The following is a 19,786-nucleotide window of genomic DNA, read 5'->3' as shown; positions in this document are numbered from 1 at the left end:
ATAAGGGGGAGATGTTATGGAGAGCTCTACTGTGGAAGTAACACTTGCACTAAGTTTCAAAGAAAGAATAAAATTGTCAGAGTAGACCAAAGGACGGACTACCTTAGGAAAGGGACTACCTTAGGAAAGGGTTAAGTGGGCATTGAAAAATGATTGTCCATCACAACATTTTCAGTTGCAACTTGGACCAAAAAGTACTGAGGCAAGGTTTCAGGTACGGCTAGCTCCAACAACTCAAATGATGTCACCAAAACTCATGATCTTTCTCTTTCTTCTCTTTGATTCTACAGTAGTCAGTAAGCAGCCCTGAACTTATATCTCATTCTATAAGCAGCCCCACAAGTTTCCATAAAGTTCTGAGTATGCATCTCATTGGAAGAACTTGGAACACGTGCCCATCACTCAGACCTATCAGTGTGGACAGGCAAATGGGATTTGCTGACCTGGCCAGGCTGTGTTCCATGCCCACCTTTGGAGTCCCACCCAAACTACTTGAACTAAGAGTGAGAAAGAAGTTTCTCCAAAGGAAAACTGGGAATAAATAAAGGAGGCCAACGTGGCAAATATCTTTACAGAGACCAAATTATTTTAAGGGTATGTAGAAGGTGTAATGCACAAGACATGGAGGAACATGGGAGATGCTTTTTTTTTTTTTACTTTTATTTTTTATTATTTTTTTAAATTTTTTTTAATGTTTATTTATTTTTGAGACAGAGACAGCATGAACGGGGGAGGGTCAGAGAGAGGGAGACACAGAATACGAAGCAGACTGCAGGCTCTGAGCTGTCAGCACAGAGCCGGATGCGGGGCTCAAACTCACGGACCATGAGATCATGACCTGAGCTGAGGTCAGACGCTCAACCGACCGAGCCACCCTGGCGCCCCGTTTTTATTGTTTTTAATTTGCATCCAAATTAGTTAGCATATAGTGCAACAGTAATTTCAGAAGTAGATTCCTTAATGCCCCTTACCCATTTAGCCCATCCCCCCTCCCACAACCCCTCCAGCCACGCTCAGTTTGTTCTCCATATTTATGAGTCTCTTCTGTTTTGTCCCCCTCCCTGTTTTTATATTTTTGTTTCCCTTCCCTTATGTTCACCTGTTTTGTCTCTTAAAGTCCTCATATGAGTGAAGTCATAGGATATTTGTCTTTCTCTGACTAATTTCACTTAGCAAAACACCTTTTCGTTCCATCCACGTAGTTGTGGGGGATGCTTTTGGTGAGGGGCGGGGAAGATTCTGAAATGACCCTGGAATTGAGGCTTTGGGTATCTGGGTATGATGTTGGCACTAAGCAAGCCAGTCACTATACACAGATATCCAGATTGGGGATGAGAGGGGAACTGAAGTGGTGACAGTCAATAATGATAACAATTTCATTATTATAATATTATGCATTTAATAATATAACATTATTTGTTTATGTTTACAATAGTAATTATAAATAAGTACACTCCCTGGCAAGCCAAGGGAAAGGAAACAGAGAGCAGGAAAACATTTTTTTTAATGTTCTCCAAATTTGTGTTAAATTCTAGTTAGTTAACTTACAATGCAATATTGGTTTCAGGAGTAGAATTCAGTGGTTCATCATTTGCATATAACAACCAGTGCTCAACACAACAAGTGCCCTCCTTAGTACTTAACAACCATCTAGCCCATCCCCCCCAACCACCTCCCTCCATCAACCCTCAGTTTGCTCTCTATCGTTGAGAGTCTCATATAGTTTTTTTCCCTCTTTCTTTTTTTCCCCTCCCATATGTTCATCTGTTTTGATTCTTAAATTCCTTGTATGAGTGAAATCATATGGTGTTTGTCTTTCTCTGCCTGACTTACTTCACTTAATATAATACACTCTAGCTCCATCCACATTGTTGCAGATTTCATTCTTTTTGATGGCTGAGTAACATTCCATTACATATATGCACCACATCTTTATCCATTCATCAATCAGTCAATGGACGTTTGGACTCTTTCCATAGTTTGGCTATTGTTGATAATACGAGGAGGAAAATATTTAGATTTAACACTTAGATCACTGCAAGAGACTCTTGTGATGAGCACCGGGTGTTGTGCATAAGTGATGAATCATGGAATTCTACTCCTGCAACCAACATTGCACTGTATGTTAACTAACTAGAATTTAAATAACAATTTGAAGAAGAAGAAAAAAAGAATAGATCATTGCATTGGAGATACTGATATTTAAAATCTTCAGGCCTATCTTTGCTTACATTTAAAAATGTATTGATTATAATATGCAAAGAATTCTGCTTTTGAAATTTTTTCAGATACATACAGCACAGCTTGTCTCTCTTATACTTTTATTTCTTTAATGTCTCCTTTCCTCTTTCTCTGAGATAATCAATGTCTTCAAAACACCAAAACAGGGGGTTAAATTGCAATAGTTTGAAATGAACTATGATTGGAACCTGCAGCTATAATGAAAACCAACATCTAAATTTTCGAACCTACATGAAGCCAATAAGCTGTCCCTAAGTCAAGTTTAATTAATGTGCAGCATTTGTCTACTCCGAAAGCGTATGAATAAATCTTCAAGGTCAAATTAGCATTTTAAAATATGAGTTGGCCAATACATATGAGTTAGCATACAAGCAGATTAAGATAGCATTTCTATTTTAAATCAACATAAAGATTTACAAACTTTAAACAAGATTTCTCATACACAAATTTGCTCTTTCTTTTTTCTATGACCATTACCACAGAGATTTAGTGATTTGGTTTCAAAAGAACAAAAACAATTTTTTAATATCTTTTAAATTACATTAGTTGTATTAATCCTTTAAACTGGAAGGAACTTTATTCGGAATGCATCTCTGAAGGTATATGTGGCTGTCAGCAGTTCAATAATACTACCATGACATACTGATAAAAATATTACTCAAAATGAATAAGAAATTCCACCTTTTTATTAAAGTATAGTTGACATACAATGTTACATTGGTTTAATGTGTACAACATAGTGATTCAACAGCTCTATCCATTACCCAATGCTCACCAGATAAGTGTAATTACTACCTGTCACCACACAAAGTTATTAAGTTTTATTAAATTTATTACAATTATTTATTTATTTTATTACATTTAATACAAAGTTACTAAATTTTGTATGCATGTTAACAACACAAATTATAACAAAAGAAGACATAACACACATGATCTTTAAAAACATTGTCAGATGTCTAGTCAACAACCATTCTTCCTCTCTCTTTTCTTGTAGAACCTTGGTTGCTTACAGATATGTGCTTCCCTTCCTAGGCCTTCTGCATCAGGGAAGGTTGGCCCTGGCCCAGTCCAGAGGATGAATCCTGATTGGTCTAAGACTATCACCATGGTCCCAATCTCCTCTGACCCAGGTACATGTTTATATGATTTCAGGGGAAGTTTGCTGGGCAGCAACTGGAAAGAATTTCCTCACTCTGTAAAAAGAGGCACGAGAGAGACCATCTATTATCTCTTATAATCACCTTGCCACCAGGAGGTGAACTAGCCTGAAGATAGTGAACATACTGAGAGGGGCTTGGCAGAAAGATGGAAAGAACCCGGGTCCTCAGTGATGTTAAGCCACTGAATAAATCAATTCTGAAGTCATCATATTAAGGAACTTTTACGTAAGAGAATAACATCTCCTTTTTTTTTTTTTTCCTTTTAACAATTGTGAAGTGGATTTTCTGTTACCAGCTGCCATAGGATCTTGATACATATTTTTTTAACTTTTTTTTAGTGTTTTATTTATTTTTGAGAGAGTGAAGTGGGGGAGGGGTGGAGAGAGGGGGACAGAGGATTTGAAGTGGGCTCTGTGTTAACAGCAGCGAGCTCGATGTGGGGCTTGAATTCACGAACCTCGAGATCATGACCTGAGCCGAAGTCAGACACCGAACCGACTGAGCCAGGGGCCCCATTGTTTTTTTTTTAACCATTGAAACTATGAAACTATTAAAATGTTGAGAGGTTAAGGATAATAAGAGCAAGAAAGTGACAAGATAAAAAACAGCAAAACACAATTTATGTCTAGGAATTTGCATTCTTCATAAACACTCACATCCCATGCAGAGAGATATATTAATAATCAGGGTTGTTCACCGCAAGAGTGTTTGTACTAGCAAAAAAGTGAAAACATAAATGTCCTTGAATAGGAGAGCGGCGCAACTGTTTACGGTAAAACATACTGTTAACCCCCTGTTCTACTCTCACCACCCCTCCATGGACCCGACCTCCTATTAGCATAGATTGCTGTCTAAGCAGTAGCCGCCACAAATGCCACAATCCTGAGCCAAATTACACAAATCACCAGGACAGCCACCATCTTCTAGCCCAAGGTTCATTCCTGGCAGTGACATCAATCACGATAACCGAGTAGCCATGGTACTGTATGGTTTATCATCTTCACTGATGTTGAACAAAAAAGTCTGTTCTAAAACATGCTCTCGGCACTCCTAAAAAGACCTCAGACACGCAGGCTCAATTTCACCTTTTCATACATCCTCCAACTTCTTTCCTGTTTTACCCATCTTCTGTCTCAGCACAAATCCCTTCCCACCAAGACTCCACCCTAGACTTTTTCTCCAATTAAAGCTAGCTGTAACAAGTGCATGCGAGACCTAAGAGACCTGTGTACTTTGTTTTTATGGGATTGTTCTCATTATAATAGTATCAGCTGGGCACCAGTTACCAGCATAACCAGTAATGATGCATGCACAGTTTGCTATTACCAAAATCGTAACTCTGTTTGGTCAAACTCTTGTTTTTGTAAGCATCCTGAAGTTCCCTTCTCCCTGTTTCTCTGTTTTGTCACAGGCTTCTGATGACTTTGCATGTTCTCCTGATTTCACTAACTTCACACATTATATTGCTCATAATATGTCAGTTAGAGTAGACTGATCAACAGGACAGACCAAAGTCCACAATGGCTCCCACAATAGAATATTTGTTCTTGCTCCTGTCTTGGTGGGGAACTTAGGCCAGTGCATTAGCTCTCCTCCACATGATAATTCAGAGACCCAAGCTTCATCCATATCATGGAATTCTACTGCCATTTTTTAGTGCCTAATCTGCATCCAGCCTGAGGAAAAAGAAAACAGAAGGAGGAGAACGCATGGGACGTTTTTACTGGTCAATGATATCCCTTCTGAAAGCTGGCTACACTCCATAGAAATTCTGGATCAACTTCTTGGTTTTTTTAGATATAGAACACCAAATTGGTTGTTGCAAATCAAGTGTTTGCATCATTATGTTTGCTGTTCCACATCTAACCAGGAGAAGTGATGATCTATCTAGAATCGCCTCCTAAACTGAGTTTAGTGCGGACTTGTTAATGTGTTTAAGAACACAAAACTTCTCAGGGTACATATTCAGAGCTCTTAACATAGCTGGAGACTAATTCATTAAATAATTGAACTGTGGGTGGGTGACATTTTATTTAGATACCCTTCAGCTTGCACAAAATGAAAAAATAGAGCCATATATTTACTAACCTAAAATAATTAGCCTGCTCGTTTTCTTTTGGGGGATTAAAAAGTGTTTCTCAGTTTTGATATTTACTAGTTTAATATCCCTGTGGAACCATATAATCATAGAAGGCTAATCTTCCCCTACAACATTCTCTCCTGATTAAAAAATAAATAAATCTCCTGATTAAAAAAAAAAAAAAAAAACAGAACGTTCTATTCTTTTTTTTTTTTTTTTTTAGTGTTTTATTTATTTTTGAGACAGAAAGTGACAGAGCATGAGCAGGGGAGGGGCAGAGAGAGAAGGAGACACAATCCGAAGCAGGCTCCAGGTTCTGAGCTGTCAGCACAGAGCCTGATGTGGGGCTTGAATTCACAAACCACAAGATCATGACCTGAGCTGAAGTCAGATGCTTAACCGATTGAACCACCCCAGGCGCCCCCAGAACATTCTATTCTTAAATGGAGGATTCAATCATTTCGTCTAAGCTGACTTGTTGAATAAGGCCACAGAGTCAATCTGTGTGAATCACCCAGTTTGCATATTGCCCAAAGATAAATTCTTTTCAACAGGGAAGCCTGTCCAGTCAGCAATCTCAAAAATACGTGGGTCTTAGGAGCAAGTAAATGAGAAGATGTTCATGGCTTAGTTCCACATGTAACCACTCACAGAAAAGCAAATTTTAAAAAATGTCTTTCCGGCAGTCCCTGGCAACATCTTTGGATACAGAAGGTGGTGTTTAAAACATGGCTGCAAAAATCAATAAATCAGCAACAATTAGTTGGACCTAAATCATTGTACCTTAAAAAGAAGGATAATAGAGGGTGTTGCCATAGGAAAACCAGCTGGCTGGTTACCTGACAGGCGGGCATTATCTTGGTGACATCACAGGAGTCAAAGATATGCGTGGACTTTGGCTTTACAGATACAAAAATTTTATCTTCATAGTGCGCCAGAGTTATCAGACTCAGGGAGACAACTTCATGACAACCAAACACACAGGAGACGGCTATGTAAATCATAATGTAATTTATTCATTTAAATAAGAAATATGACCATCTCACACAAAGGAATGCCCATTTTGTCATAGCTTGTACTTTCCCTGTAGGCAGTTACTATTTAAATCATATTATAACCAGAAGGTAGCTTGGTGAGCAGTGAGAAATTTCAAGGGAGTTATTTTATGATTCAAATGTTTGATAGCACTGAATGATGATAGTCCAATTCAGTCATTTCTTATTTCTATTTTTGTTTTATCAGCGGTAGGGGACATTTTCAGGATTAAGTCTTGCAAGGAACACATACGTAGGTACATAGGTACATAGATACCTCTGCTCCTCTCTCACTGTTCGGACTGAAACTCTGGTAGTATACCCAGAGCCGCACATGCTCAGCATCTCTATAGTCTGGAAGGAGCCAGACAGAGGAGCCAGAAGAAGCCATCCAAGGAGGAGCTGGCATATGCAGAGATACAGAAGCATGAAGAACAGGGCACATTCTGAGAACTACAAATGGTCCAATAAGAATGAAATGCAGGAGGGGCGCCTGGGTGTCTGGTTAGCTGAGCTTCCAACTTCAGCTCGGGTCATGATCTCACAGTTCGTGGGTTTGAGCCCCACATTGGACATTCTGCTATCAGCACGGAGCCTGCTTTAGATACTCTGTCCCCCTCTCTGCCCCTCCCCCCTTGTCAAAAATAGATAAACATTTTAAAATTTTTTAAAAAAAGAATGGAATACAGTAAAACCTGGTTCGCAAGCATAATTCATTCTGGAAACATGCTGGTAATCCAAAGCACTTGTGTATCAAGCGAATTTCAAGAACGATTAGCTCAGTTGGGATCATGTGACATTTGACATCAGGCACTACTCATATTACAAGACATCACTTGTTTATCAAGTTAAAATGTATTAGAAATGTTTGCTCGCCTTGCGGAACCTCGCAGAACAAGTTACTCACAATTCAAGGTTTTATTGTATTGTATTGTATTGTATTGTATTGTATTGTATTGTATTGTATTGTATTTGTGAGGGGATAGAGAGAGGAGGCAGTAAGAGATAAGGCTGGAAGAAGTAAGCAAGAGACAAACGATGAAGAAAAGGTCTTGACACTTTGTTAAATTATTTGGGTCTTATATAAGAAGCTACGGAAAGACTTATAAGAATTTTCAGTGGGGCCGTGACACGATCACATTGCAATCTAAAAAACATCACTGTGGCTGCAAAATAGAAAAGTGAGTTGGTGGAGGGGTACAATATATGCAAGGAACACAGTTAGGAAGCCTGTGTCTCCTGTCATCAGTGTCTCACCCTCAGGACTTTACTGTACAACACCAATCCCCTAACTCCCAGCACTTGCACTGTGGTACACGGGAGCTTTCTTTTGCTGCTTGAGCTCACTTTGTTGCCTGTGTCAGGCTTGAAGTGTCAGAGAATTCATGCTCCAGCCACACCCTCAGTCAGCGCCCAGCTCTGGAGTGTGTGCTATGATCCATGGGATTAAGCTCCAGTTGCCCACAGCAGAAGCAGGCTTGGTAACAGGCCTCCTGGCTGCTTTCTCTTCCTTGTCTCACTTCCCCTATCCTGCATACTTCACTTCCCAAATAAGTTACTTGTGCGCAAATATTTATTTCAGGATCTGCTTCTAGGGGAACTCAAAGTAAGATAAGGCCACTGTAGGTGAAGGATAACAGGGGCCTGATTCAAGCAGGGAACCCTGAGCTGGAGACCTAGGAAGCTGGAGTTGCATTCAAAAGATGTTAAAGCTAAATAAGCAAAATACCAGGGGATTCCAGGATGGCCTCCAGGTTTCTCATTTGGGAAACTAAGGAATGGCAATGCTGTACACTAAGATGAGGGACAAAGGAGGGGAAGGAGGATTTGGGGGGAAGATGACAGGCTCAGAACTGAATATGCTCAGTCTCAGACACGTGAGGAACAGCCAAGTGGAGTTGAGAAGTAGGATGGTGTCTATACCAGCTGGGGGTCGGAAGACTGGCCCGAGCTGGACATATATACCAGGGAGAGTAGCTTTTATCATGTTTGTGCTCACTGTCTGAAACTCCTCCGTATTTGGGGAAAATACCAAATGAATGGGAGGCAGGGCCCCTCCTCCCATCAGAGTAATAAGCAAGGAAGCGACTGCCTTTCCCTGCTCTTTAGCCCCGAGGCACGGTCATGTGATCTAGGCTTGGCCAATCAGATGCCCCACCAAGGATTATTCCGAATGGATGGGATAATCCACAGAGGCAAATATGGCCTGATTTTTCAGGGTGAATGTGGCAGAATTGAGAGTCCGGTGTTTCTGGGGGTGATGGCAACAGCAGTGAGGCCCTCACGTCTATACTTTCTGCCAGGTCGATTTTAGGGGAGGGAGCCAGAGAATCCATGCAAGTTTACCATCACGGTAGGAACTGCAACTTAAATTCCATCTTTGGTTTTGAAAAAGGATCAATGTTCTGTTTCTTAAGCTGGGAGGTAGACACATGAGTGTTTGTTTTATTTTTTTGTTTGTCTTATTTTAAGCAATCCTAATGCATTTTAAACACTCTTTTGTATGTATATGTCACAATGAAATTTTCAAACAAAAACGTGTTTTTTGAACAGAAATGACAAAGTAGAAATTATGTTCAAGGGTGAAAAAGATATAATGTGTGGATTTGCTTTTTTAAAAAGGGGAAAGTGAAGAAGATTCATAATTGTTAAAACTGAGAGATGGGTATGGTGGCCTTTGGGATATTCTCTTTATATTTTTTGTGTGTTTGAAATTTTCCCTAATTATAAAAATTGGAGGAAGAAGGGTATCCAGGGCTCATGGAAACACTGATGGAGAACAAACTCATAGGAATAACCCAGAGAAAACCCAGTGCCTCACACATTAAATGTGAGCAATGTTCATTTGTTGATTGATCTCGATCTAGAAACATGGTAATTGACTGGAAACAGGACTACACTCTGTTTAATCAGAAAACTAAAGCTTTAGGAATATCTGAAAACTTGAGTCACCAACAGTCCCTAGTTTGTTTTCTAGAACTTCAAACTCCTCTGATCGCAGATTCCTCACTCACCCGTGTGCCACCAGAGGCTTACACTTCTCTTTGGCAAATTACAGACATCTTCCTCTGCTGCTTCTCCTGTTGTAACTCTTGATATGATTAATTCTACTTTTCTTCTCCTAAAGCTGAGGAAAGGTTTTCCCCAAAATGGATTTCTGCTCTTACTGCCAATCTGAGATGGCCAGGATCTTAAGATGCCGCTTTATTGGCTTGGTCTTTAAGTTTTACAGAACCTTTGGCTCCACCTACCCCCAACCTCCACCCCTAAGAAGAGAACATGGAATCCGTTTCCCAAGGGCTGGCTGGAAGGCATTTGGGTGATACCATCCTGGACCATTAAAAAGCACCAGCTCCCAGGAGCAGAATGAAATCTCTGCTTTTCCAGGATTCCTCCCCTCCTATTCAGTCTCAAACGTCTGGGACATACAGTATTATCCAGTTTTAGTCACCATTCTATCCCAGTGTCCTATAGGAATTTGATCAAAAGAGAATCCCAGAATGTAAACCGGCCACACCTGCAAGTTTTATTACAAGTGTGTTGTTTGTTTGTTCGATTCGGATGGGGAAAGGATGGCGGAAAATCAAGAGCTATGGGAAGACTGTCCTCACAGCTCACTCCTCTGCTGTGGGCTGCTTTCCAATTGGTGCAACAGGAGATCTGGGGCCTGTGTTTGCTTTTCTTGGCACTCACAGAGGTGGTGTCTGTAGCTGAAGACACTGGGGCTGTTGCCAGAGGCCCTGCTGGAGCTGAAACTGTGTGATTCCAGGTTCCAAGATCTCATCTGCTCGCAGCAATGGGGAACATTTTGATCTTGGCGAACGCTCTCATGCCGGCACTCCATGTCCCCCTGACTCTTCTCCCTGCTTCTCTGACCCCAAGCAGAGCAACTGAGTGACCTCTGGACACACACAGCTCTTCGGCACCGCTGTCTCCGGAATTCCCCGCATCTCCCTGGGGAACTCACCACAGTGGACACAAACAGGATTACAAACTGCTAGTGACCTGGCAGCACATTAACCACAGGCCCCTTGAGGAGAAAAGGAGAGAGAGCCTCCTTCCCTGGTAGCTGGCTCCACAGCCCCAAAAACTGCAGAGATGGATGCCCTATGTAGCGGGCTGCCTTCAGACACTGAATGTTGGTGTTGTGCAAGCTTCCACAGCCTGAACAAAGTGAGAAAAACAAAATGCATTCCCTTGAAATGGGAGGTGTGATCCCCCTCCTTTCTGGGCTATTGCTGGTCACTAACATCAGAATGACCAAGGATTACTGGATTATTGGTGGTATTCCCCACCAGTGTGTGAGCCAGGACCCCGGCTGGCGTTTTGACCTCTCCAGAAGTCTGGATGTGGTCAGGCTGTAAAGTCTTCCAATGCTCAGGCCCTTCGTTTATCACCCCACCTGTACCTCCCTTTTGCATGACCCTCCAGCTCACTTCCTGCAACTGTCACCCCTTCCCTCATACCGCAGTAGCCGCCCCCCCCCCCCCATGCTCTCACACCCGCATACCTCTGTTCCACCCATGCCTGTTCTCAAAGGCACGCACCGGTCAGCTCCTCCCTCATCCCAAGCTGCTCTGAGCCCGTGTTTCTCAACTTCCAGTCCACAGACAGGACAAAATCAAATCACATAAATTCACTCTCTTTCCCAGTGGTCATCTCTTCGGGAATAGCATTTCCAGCTCTTTTATCACAATCCCTCAGCCTTTTTCCTAGATACAAAACAGATCATTTAGAGTTTTTGCTCAAGAGTGTGATTTTAGTTGAGAAACGGTCTCCATTCGTCTGATAGAAGTTTTTAAAGCAATTATTATTGAGCTTTACTATGTACTGGGTGTCTGATAAGTTTTATAATATTCGATCCTTACAGCCATCCTTTTGCAGACAATGAAAGTGTGGTCCAGAGGGATTTAGTTGCCAAAGGTGATACAACTATTAAATGGAAGAGCCAGAATATAAACTTATGCATTCTAAGCCCAGAACCCATGCTTTCAATCACCCCGCATATTGCCTCCCAACTTCTAGCAGCACCCCTCTTTTAAAATTTCCCACCCTCTCTTTACACTATCCCTTGCCCAGATCACTATTATTTACCAACTTCAAGGAAAGTTTGCCACCTTGCTCCATGATATTAACCAAAAGCTGCCCCTCCACTGTTTCTCTGCCATCCCTCTGGGGCTCCTCCCACCTTAACTGCTCTGAAAACTCCTAATGCCCTGTGTCTGTTAGGATACTTTGGGCTGTAAGAATCTAAACTCCAATTTAGGCTGGCTTAACTGATAAGGATATTGATCTTATATAATAGGAATGGATAAGGTTGAATCACATGATTGAGCACTTGGCAATGCCATCAAGGATCCAAGGATCAAGGGTCTCCCCACTCTGTAAACTTGATCCAAAGGCTGGCCCCCCTCAAGAGTTTACAGTGGCTAGGAGGCCTGGCACTACACGCTCCCTTGCTGTTGTTCCAGTGCAGGTGAAGGGGGGGGGGGGGGGGACTCTCTTCCCATCACGTCTGAGTGGATCAGTTTAGGTCATATGCCCACTCCACTAACAAGGGAAGGCTCCAAGTGATTGGTTTAAACCCAAATTCCTGAACCAATCTTTGGCTAAGAGGATGGGATTAGCATGATTGGTTTAGATTTTCAGAACCTGAGAGGAAATCATTTTGCCCTGCCCGGGTAGAGGGAGGACATATATCCTGGGTCCGCTGAGAAGGGAAATGGCTGCTACAACCATTGCTCTCGCAGTGTGTCCATCAGGGTCACTGCGTATAGTTTTGCATTGTTTTTCATTGTCCAAGGTGCCTAGATGAATGAGGGTTGATTGCTCACCCAGCTATGTGCCCTGGTCTGCCTCCCCTTACCTCCAAATACAATCAGAGTCTCCTCTTATGTTCCCCAAGCCATGTAGCCACGGGGCTGTAAACTCCTAGAGGAGGCGCCTCTTTCTAATTTGCACGGAGGTACCTGTGGTTGGCATGCTCAGATTCCCCTTCAAGAAAGGACTAGCTGTCCAGCTGTGAGGAGTGCAATTAGTTGACAGCCTCCAGCTGTTCGCTCCTTCAGAGGCTGCCTAGCTTTCAAGGGGAGTTCATGTTCTTTGCGGCCTGGCCACAAGTCTGCATCGTGGTCTGATGGCTACCCCTGGCCAATCCTACTTCTCACCCTTCTCCATTCACTGGTGTTAACGTCTCAATAAGCCTTTAGCCTCACTCCGTTTCAGGACCTGCTCCCCAAAGAGCCCAATGTGTAGCAGTACCCTGATAACTAGCTGTGACTCTACCTACAACTTCTATTTCGGCCCACATAACTTGCATCTCCAGAAAACATGTTCTTCAACCTCTATATTCCACTCCTCCTGCTAAAACTGCTTTTTATTTGCCTCCTGACCTTCAGTCCTTGTGCCTCCCCCATTCTTAGTCCACCAGCTACCATCTAGTTTCCTTGTCATGCCTCAGCCTGGACCCCATCTCAACCATGACTTTGCTCGCACCTGATTTCTCCACCCTTAGGCCAATCCCCAGCTCTGGGAAAGCTACAGTAAAATGTCCTTCCTTCCCTCCTGCTATGAGTCTACTGAAAACTGGGTTTAATGACTTAATGACAAATCCACGCTATCTAACTTTAATTGGGCCCTCAGGGCTGCTCAGTGATTATTTTACTAATCTCTGTAGACTCCCACTGCATTGATGCCAAATGTTTTCCTCTCCTTGTTTCCTAATATCCCTTCCTCTTAATTTCTCCTCACACCCTGAGGATGAATTGTTGACCTTCTTTTCATGTTGATCAGGTTTGTAGCCCCTAAACTTCCCCCTTAGAGCTGACAGCTGACATCTGTTGTTTTTACCTACCCAGATCCATTATACCTCAATTTTCTTTGGAGGAATGGCCCCTCTTCCACCTCCAGTCTGTGCAGCTCCAGTGGACTGGCTCCCATCTCCAAAGCTGGGTATGTGACTCAGGCTGGCCAGTGCACAGTAAACAAATCAGGCATGGGCTTATGAACCAAGCCAAAACAATGAAAGCCTTGTCAGAATTATTTGGGGGAAGGGGGTGGGGTGCTATAAACTTTCTCTGGGGATTGCTAATCTGTAAAGAAAAAAGCCTGGTGCTGTAAGACTCCATCTTGCCCTTCAAGGGAAGAGCCTGCCTAAGAAAAAGCCGGAGGGAAACATATCTGGTCCTGGTGGCATCCTAGAGCTCCTGGATCCACCTATCTTGAAGCCATCATACCACAGGACTTTTCAATTCCATAATCCAATAAATTCTTTTTTTTCTTTTAGCCAGTTGGAAACATGTCTCTTATACTTGCACCCAAGGGTCCTGATCTATAACCTCCTCTGAATCTCCAAATGTGTGAATATCTCTCTCTGTTTTTGACTTGTTCTCATCTGTTTCTGACAGAGGTACCATTCTTGTTTGTGTATTTTGTCTTCCGGCTATGCCTTATTTTCTTTTTTTTTTTTTCCTCGATTTTTTATTTAAATTCTAGTTAGTTAACATATAGAGTAATATTGGTTTCAGGAATAGAATTTAGTGATTCATCACTTACATATAACGTCCAGTGCTTATAACAAGTGTCCTCCTTAATACCCATCATCCATTTAGCCGACCCCCCACCCATCTCCCCTCCCAAATCTCAGTTTGTTCTCTATAGTTAAGAGTCTCATTATGGCTTCCTTCTCTTTTTCCCCCCTTCCTATATGTTTTGTTTCCTAAATTCCACTTATGAGTGAAATCACATATTTGTCCTTCTCTGTCTTATTTTGCTTAGCACAATATACTCTAGCTCCATCCATGTGATTGCAAATGGCAAGATTTCATTCTTTTTGATCACCGAGTAATATTCCATTGTGTGTATGTACACCACATCTTCTTTATCCATTCATCAGTTGATGGACATTTGGGCTCTTTCCGTAGTTTGGCTATTGTTGATAATGCTGCTATAAACACTGGTGTGCATGTACCCCTTTGAATCTGTATTTTTGTATCCTTTGGGTAAATACCTAGTAGTGTATTTGTTGGGTCATAGGGTAGTTCTAATTTTAACTTTTTGAGGAACCTCCATACTGTTTTCCAGGTTGGCTGCCCCAGTTTGCATTCCCACCAACAGTGTAAGAAGGTTCCCCTTTCTCCACATCCTCTCCAACATCTGTTGTTTCCTGTGTTATTAATTTTAGCCATTCAGACAGGTGTGTGGTGGTATCTCATCATGGTTTTGATTTGTATTTCCCTGATGATGAGTGATGTCAACCATCTTTTCATATGTCTGTTAGCTACCTGGATGTCTTCTTTGGAAAAATGTCTATTCATGTCTTCTGCCCATTTCTTAATGTTTATTTATTTTTGAGAAAGAGAGAGAGACAGACAGACAGAATGTGAGCAGGGGAGGGGCAGAGAGAGACACAGAACTGGAAGTGGGCTCCAGGCTCCACACTGTCAGCACAGAGCCCACGAACTGTGAGATCAAGACCTTAGCCAGAGTCGGAGGCTTAACCGACTGAGCCACCCACGCGCCCCACTTCTGCCCATTTCTTAACTGGCTTATTTGTATTGGGAGGCTATGCCTTATTTCCATTTGGGGCCTTGTTGTATCAATTTCCCTTTCCCTTCTTCCCCCATTTCCCATATTTGTAACTGGTATTGGCTGAATAAATATTACCAAACTATTACAAAAGTGTAGTCTTTGATGAGAACACACAAAAGGCATCTCTGACAGTGCAAGAATGTAATTCTTTGAGAGGGACCTTGTTCTTCAGGTGGACAGGGGAAATGATGAAGGGAGAAGCGTCCTCGATGCCACAATCTATCCTTCTGCGTCCCCTTTTGTATATTCCTCAAGAGGATGCTACGATCTCACCGCCACACTCTCTTTCTCTGGCAGCCAGTACATCCTGCTCTTCACAAGGAATTGTTTTGTGGCACAAAAGGATGTTCTGTGTGATAGGTTCTGCAGCGTCCAAAGGACTCTCAAGGGGGGGAGCAGAGCAGAACGGTGTGCATCAACAGCCTTCAGAAACTCCTCAGTGCTCAGTTGTTGGGTTGTTTTGTTTTTTTTTTTTCTTCTTATTTTAACTTTATCTTAGGTAATATATTTACATGATATGAAATTCAACACTAACTAAAAGGATAAATACAGATATAAAGCTTTCACTTCCCCTCTCCTCCTCCTTTTCCATCAAGTTTTCTGTCATTTACATACAGTAAAATTCACTCTTTATGTGTACGGTCCATAGGGAGCACAATATACCTACAGAACTTTCAGCCATCTATTTAGAGCTAATATGAGCACTTTAAGGAAAATGTAGAAGAAGCCTTACAATTACCTAGGTCTCTCTTTAACCTTCCCCCCTTTTATGTTGTAGTTGCCGCTTATATTACTGCATCTCCATGCATTGAAACCCCCACCAATCTTACATTTTTGCTGTTAGCAGTCATACAGCTTTGAAGTAACTTCTGAGGAAAAAAATATTCTGTTACATGTATCCAAACATGTGTTTGTTCCTCCTTCATTCCTGCCGTTCCATCTTTCCCTCTCGAACCTTTTGCCTTTAGCTTGAAAAACTCCCTTTTATCATTTTTTTAGAGCAGGTCTGCCAGCAATGAATTTTGTTAGTTTTCTTAGTCTAGGGATATCTTTATGTCACTGTCATTCCCAAAGGATATATTCACTAGATGTAAAAGTCTCAGTTAATTCTCAGATCTTTTCTTTAAGCAGTTTAAAGATGTTGTTCCACTGTCTTCTAGGCTCTGTGTAATGTGTTATTTTTCTCTGGCTGCTTTCAACATTTTTTTTTCTTTACCTCTGGTTTTCAGCAGTCTGATTATAATGTGTCTGGTATGGTTTTCTTTGAGTTTATTTTGTAACCTTATATGTTTCACCATATTGGAAAGTTTTCAGCAATTATTTCTTCAAATATTTTTTCTGAACCAATCTCTTTTTCTTTGGGGGACTGAAATGACACACATGTTATATCTTAAAATATTATCCTATAGGTACCTGATGATCTGTTCACTTTTTAAAGATATTTTCTCTTCAGTTCTTTATTTTGGATGATTTCTATTGATCAGTCTTTAAATTCTGCTGTCCAGTGGCCTCACTTTTACTTCACACATTACATTTTTCATTTCTAAAATCTCCTTTTGGCTCTGTGTTTATGATTTCTATCTCGCTCCTCAGAATTGCTATCTTTCCTTCACTTCACATGTGTTCAATTCCACTTTGTGGAGGGCGATCATAGTTGTTTTAAAGCCTGGTAACTTCAACATCTGGATCATCTCCGAGTAGGCATCTGTTGATTGTGTTTTGAGAATTGGTCGTAGTTTCCTGCTCCTTTGTCTGCTGAGTAATTCTGGATTGTATTCTGGACATTTTGAATATACACTGTATTGTGAAACTCCAGGTCCTATTAAAGTCCTCCGTACAATGGTGACTTTTTACATTTTTAGTTGGCCAGACACCCAGAACTCCAAGATGGCATCATCTGCACCAGTGAAGATGAAAAAGCTCACGGATGGTAAACTAGCAGAGTTGCCAGACTGTATACTGATGAGGGATTTCACCCCTAACGTCACTGTTGGAGTGTTTCAAAGAGGTTGCTACTGTATTACAGCAGGTATGTCAATGTGAGGAAAGGGGGCGTCTCTAGGATTTCTATGGTGCTGGCAGCTTATGTGCTTTTCAGCGACTGTCATTCTTAACAAGGGACTCAAACATAAGCAGCTACCCAAGTACTGCTGAAGAGGGCCCAGTGTGGAGGCACATTCTACCTTCCTTACCATAGCCTTTGCCGGGCACCCTTGAATCCTTTCAGGTCCGAATTAAGAAGTAACACCCAGTAAAAGATGACTGGCACGTAGAAACAAATAAATAAATACATAAACAAAATCTAACGAGCCACTAACATGGTTAGTTTCAGACTCTAAGTTCTGTCTCCTTTGGTCAGTTAGTTTCAGTGTCAGTTCTGTTTTCAAATCTTCTATTCTGCTGCTTTTTTCTATACCACACATGTGCTTCTTAGGGATTAGTCTTTGAATCATGCAGTAAATTACGATATAGATCACTTCAGTGTCTTTGTTATACAGCCAGGGATCATTTTTATGCATACAAAGCTCAGGTTTGAGACATAAGATTCCAATACGGCATTTTCTTTCATCAAGTCTAAGAATGATATGGATGTTATAATAGTGTCCTAAAGTTTTTTTTTATTACTGCTTCTCATGCCTTTATTGTTATTCTCCTCCTATGTATACTTAATCATGATTTTTATTTGAATCACAAAACTACTAAAATTTATTTTCTTCTATTGTTGAAAGAATTTTGTTTCAAAATTTTGGGGGTTTTTGTTTGTTTGTTTTTTCATGTTTACGAATTTTTGAGCGAGAGAAACAGAACGCAAGCAGGGGAGGGGCAGAGAGAGATAGACAGAATCTAAAGCAGGCTCCAGGCTCTGAGCTGTCAGCACAGAGCCTGATACAGGGCTTGAACTCAGGCACCGGTGAGATCATGACCTGAGCCAAAGTTGGATGCTTAACCGAATAAGCCACCCAGGGGCCCCTGTTTATTTGTTTTTAAATGTGTATTTATTTTTATGAGAGAGACAGTGTGAGCAGGGGATGGCGGGGCACGGACAGAGGACCCAAAGCAGGCTCCGAGCTGACAGCAAAGCCCGTACAGATGAAGAACATTTTTCACCACTTTACACTGATTGTTATCCAATTTTCCTTTAGTCTCAATTTATCTCACTTTTACAAGGAGGCTTCGTGTCATTCTATCTCCTCTGAGGATAACAAATGGATTCATGTTTTGTTCTTCCATTCGCTAAGTATTTAAGTGCCTATCATGTGCTAGATACTGTTCTAGACACTATTTTAAAAAAACTAGCTAAGCAAAGAAATGTGAGGGGTTTTTTTGTTTGTTTTGTTTTTTCAACGTTTATTTATTTTTGGGACAGAAAGAGACAGAGCATGAACGGGGGAGGGGCAGAGAGAGAGGGAGACACAGAATCGGAAACAGGCTCCAGGCTCCGAGCCATCAGCCCAGAGCCCGACGCGGGGCTCGAACTCACGGACCGCGAGATCGTGACCTGGCTGAAGTCGGACGCTTAACCGACTGCGCCACCCAGGCGCCCCAGAAATGTGAGTCTTTTGAATAGTTATCAACAACTTTCAGGGACAGACATTTGACACAATTTTCTTGCATCTTCCATAGCCTCTATTTACTTACAGATATCTATATGTTCTTTTGATAGTTCAGCCACTGGACTTTTACTGGTATGTTATCTAGTAAGATGATATTGCTAATGTGTTTATAATGAACTAATGAAATGAATAATATAGAAAAAAAATAACTAGCTAAAAATAAATAAGTACTGACACTAGGATGCATACATTACCAGGGAAATTGGGGAACTTATTTCTCTGTAGTTCTTAAGATAATTATTTGCCTATTCCGTATTATTAACTTGAGGATAGCTTAAGGTGAAGGGAAGAGACAGTCTCCTTTCAATGTTCTGAGTTCAGTGACCTCTCAAGACTGAAATATCAAGGAGATTCCATCAAACAACCCAGAGCGTCTCTAAGAGAAACCAAATTGTGTATAGTCTCTTGTCCGTCATGCTGTCTCTTCTCCTATCATGCTTCTCTCCAGCACCCCATGAGTTCTGAAAGGAAAATAAGAGCTATGATCTCTGAAAAGTACTGTGAGCTAACGGCCACAGTGCAAATATCCCAGCTTGTTGTCTTCGCAGAAATGCTTCATATTCAGATTGCTCCCGTTTCTTCCACGTTGGTAAAGTCAATGGGAAAATATACAGCAGACTAACCAGGATTAAAAAAAAAAAAAAAAAAGTTTTATTTTTCCGTACACAAATTCCCAGTAAGTGTGATCAGCGTGAAGATTTTTCACATCAAATAGAATTTGGCTTCAGTAATGAGATGACCATGATACATACCCAACGTAATACCAATGGCTCTTTAAAAACATATAAAAATGTAAGGAGAGAATATAATTAGCTTGTATGATTCAACCTGGGTTTATGCCCATTTACTGGCTGTGTGATCTGGGATAACTTGTTTAACCTCTCTGGGTCTCCCTTTCCTCAATTATAAAATTGAGAGAACAATAGCTATGCTAGAGTTGTCAGAATTCAATGCCTAACTTAGTAGATAATTAACATTAGGTAAATATGAATCCAAAGGTCAGTAAAACTTCTAGAAGAGAGTATATACCTCTGTCTGGAGAGTGTCCTTGGGAAGAGTTTAACC

General features: G+C 41.3%; 1 pseudogene; it reads left to right on the top strand.

The window, feature by feature from the left end:
- The first annotated feature begins 12,019 nt into the window (after positions 1 to 12,019).
- Positions 12,020 to 17,261, top strand: LOC111562235 (annotated as a pseudogene).
- The last annotated feature ends 2,525 nt before the right edge of the window (positions 17,262 to 19,786 follow it).

Source organism: Felis catus, chromosome C2, assembly GCF_018350175.1.
Source record: "Felis catus isolate Fca126 chromosome C2, F.catus_Fca126_mat1.0, whole genome shotgun sequence".
In the NCBI taxonomy this organism is placed as follows: domain Eukaryota; kingdom Metazoa; phylum Chordata; class Mammalia; order Carnivora; family Felidae; genus Felis; species Felis catus.
This window is presented reverse-complemented; position numbering and strand designations above follow the sequence as displayed.